Source organism: Acomys russatus, chromosome 5 (genome assembly GCF_903995435.1).
Source record: "Acomys russatus chromosome 5, mAcoRus1.1, whole genome shotgun sequence".
NCBI classification, from domain to species: Eukaryota; Metazoa; Chordata; class Mammalia; order Rodentia; family Muridae; genus Acomys; species Acomys russatus.
The window spans coordinates 78278819-78282528 of NC_067141.1; positions in this window are offsets into that span (position 1 = coordinate 78278819).

Consider the following 3710-nt stretch of genomic DNA (forward strand, 5'->3'; position numbering starts at 1 on the left):
GCTCCCAAAACAGATGAGTCAAATTCTCTCTCCTCCTATTGCTCCTTTTTTTCAGTTCTTCTCTCCCTTCGCATCTCTTTGTGCTCTCGGGGTGCCTCCCTTTTCCGCCTTATTACTAACAATACTCTAGGTGGCCCACGGGGAATATACGTAAACCTAATTAGTGATGCGTAAGAGATCCAAGTACATTTAAAAGGGAAATAGAAGGGTAAAAGTGCCGGGAAAACACTGATGCACACAGGCCAGTGGACAGGCTGGCAGCTGGTCAAGCTAGAGGACCCACCATGTCACGCGTGTGCACAGCCCTGACAGTGACAGTCACCAAAACAGTTAGAGACCATCCTGCGCTGGGCTCTTTATGGCACGGGCATGGTGCATGACCTCATCTCATCCTCTTGCTAATGTCCCTGGAGGTAGGGACTCTCATTAACCTCACATTAAGGATGAGCACATCGGGCTCAGAGTGGTTCAGTGCCTTGCCCAAGGTCACACAGGTGGTAAGTGCCTGAGTGGCGTTGCCATCTGGTCCTCAGGACAGGATCGATGATCATCTGTAAGTGGTGCCGGGGAGTGAGAGGTGACAACGCCATTGGGCTAAATCGGCTCCCAGGATGCATTGTGTGCCAAGGAGGCAGAAGAGCTCACTGGGAGCATGGTGGAAGCAGAGTGTTGGGTTTGGGGGAGAAGAAGAAAGTAGATGGTCCTGCCAAAGAACCATGGGGAGCTATAGGGAATAAGATGGGAGTGTCAGAGGTCAGAGGTCAGAAGCCAGAGGTCAGACTTCAGAGCTCATAGCTAAGGAGAAGGAACAAGGAGACCCAGGCTGAGGGTACTGGCAGGCGAGGGCCTCACAGTGGACCTCTCCCCCAGAGGCCTCCCTGAGAGGGGAAAACAGTCTTGTCTCGGGCACACCTGGCTGCCCCACCACTCGACTTGGATTTCAGGAGCACCAGATAACAAGCAGGGGCGCTCCCTAAGGAGGGCCAAGTATGTGGCTCTCCGCCTAATACCCAGGTCCCCTAACTGGCCACCAACCAAAAATCTACTTTTCTTTCCTGAAAACAAGGCAGGAAACAATACACCCGTGTGGTGTCGTAGTCGGGAGGAATGGCTGCTGAGCGAACAGGGCTGTCACAGTGGCCAGCCAGAGTGCAGTGAGGGTGTGGGGACGAGCCTTCGGGGAGAAGGGGAGAAGGTGTCTGGTCTCCCAAGGTGAAGGTAGAGAAACATGATCGTTTCCTGCCCTGCTGGGCCCAGAGCAACAGTCTTGGGAAATTTCTTAGCGAGGCAGGTTGACAAGTGACAGCCGAAGCTTGTGACTCAGGCAAGAGCAGCAGGTAGGTAGGAGACGGGCAGCCTGGGAGTGAGTTGAAGTTGTGTCCCTTCACACTGGCCGCGGGACCTCTGAAGATCAGATTATTTATTCACCTATTCAGTGTGCACATGGCTGTGCACTCACGTGTACGTGTGTGTGTGTGTGTGTGTGTGCACGTGTGGGCATGTGGTGGTTAGGGACTTCTCCATGTAAGCCTGGCTAGCCGGCCCACAAGCATCCAGCTTTTTGTGTGCACTCTGGGGATCTGAACTCCGGTCTTCACGCTTGTGGGGCGGGTGCTTTACACGCTGAGCCGTCATCCCGGGGCCAGACCCAGGTGAGTTGGTGCGAGGAAGCAGAGTCCCTCCTCTGACTCAACAGATACATCCAGCAAAAGGAGGTGGCTCATCTTCCAACATGGCGGGGTTCTCATCTTCCAACATGGCGGGGTTCTCAGGCTCGGTTTCTTTGTCTACAAATGATAATAAATGTGAATGTTAAGAGTTTAGTTTTATTTCTGGTGTGTGTGTGTGTGTGTGTGTGTGTGTGTGTGCGACAGTGCACATGTGGAGATCAATGGTCAACTTCTGAGAGTCCTTCCACTCCTGTGCTTCTCACCAGAGCTGGGTGGAGATGACACACTCCCACATTCTGCACAGGCCTACCGGAGCAGACACAGAAACACAGAAACTGCGCACACGCACGCATACACACACACACACACACACACACACACACACACACACACGCATAGGCTCATGTAGTGCTACTGCCATGAAATGTCTGTGTAGGACTCATGGCTTTCGGATGTGACCTCCACATCCAGGGCGTGGCGCCGGCTATGAAGGTTGCATGAGGGAATTCCACTTAAGGGCGCTGTGTGGAGCTGGAAAGCGCTAACTGGCTCCAGCTGAGCCTACACTACACAGGCTTCTCCAGAGACCGCTACAGTTCTGGCGGGGCCACGGTTTCTTTTTGGTGGTGGTGGTGGGAGTACCAGAGCTGTGCGATAGAGCGGAGATGTGTGGAGGAGTTCTAGCCGAGGAAAAAAGTGTGTGTGGCCAGCGCACAGGGACTGGGGAGGGGCCTGTTCACACTCACCCGATGATGTCCTAGGCAGGCTCTGCTGAACCAGGGAACTCTGCTTGGGGCCAGTGGGCAGCGGGGAAAGTCTAGGATGCTCCTTGTTCCTAAATGCTCTTGACAGGTTGGGTGAGGACCTGAGCAAGCCACACATAGCATGCTGTTAGCTGGTAGCGGCATGGCATGTGGCTTGGTTTTAGTAGCAGCTGTTCTCAGCCTGTGGGTCAAAGGCCCCTAGTCAGGTATCAGATACCCTGCATATCAGATATTTACATTATGACTTAGAACAGCAGCAAAACCACAGTTTTACGAAGTAGCACTGAAATAAGTTTATGGTTGGGGTCACCACAACATGAGTGTTGCAGCGTCAGAAAGGTTGATAACCACTGCCCCATAGTGTAGGCAGGCTACCAATGGTATCCCAGAAGAGGGCAGGGAAGGCTTCCTGGAGAAAGTGGGTCTCAAGGTCTGGTCCCAGCCTGCTCTTGGCTGAGCACATCCCCTCTTGTGCCCTGGGCTTCCAGGCACGCCACACGGGGGTATTAGTCACAGGGAATGACTTGGGGGCTGTGTCTATGGATGACAAAAGAAGAGAGAGAGTTTTGAGGGTCCACCTGCTGGGACCCTATGTGGGCACCTGCGCCCTTAGCAAGGGAGACTGCTGCTCATGTCCTCCTGAGGATATCAGTGCTCTCCAACTAGGATGCTTGCTAGAAGGCTCCCGAGCCCTTGGTGCTCTCCGTCACACCACCTGAGATCCATTAGAATGCTGCGGAGTGGAGGGGGCTTCAAAGGGCAAGACCCTAGGAAAGCAAGGCAGGGGATAGACTGTTGTAGAAATGACAGCCAGGTATGACCTGTGTCCCAGGAGGCCACCTGCTCTGCCATCTTCGGAGACACAGATAATAAAAGCATCAGAGTGCCCCAGGTAATGGCCACTTCAAAAGCCTTGGCCCAGAGGTTCCTCCTTACCCATGGGACCTGGGTGCCAACTATAGTGGCTTTTATCTCTCTGTACAACAGTGGAAAGACCCTGTCTTGTCCTGGGGATTTGGTTTTCTTGTGCTGCAGTGATGGAGGCTATTATCCACATTAGATAAGAGCGAGGCAGCCCAAACTCCTCCCATAAGCCCTTGGTGCTGTATGGTGCCATGTCCATTCCTTCTGACTAGCGGGCTCTGGCATTCTGAAGTCATCGACCCACACAGGGAGGTGCATGGGTGATCCCTAGGGCTTCTAGGGAGAGACTGTCGAACATGGCTCATCCTGGTCAAAGGTGCCCATGTTGGGCTCACGCTCCCTCTGCCTGGGC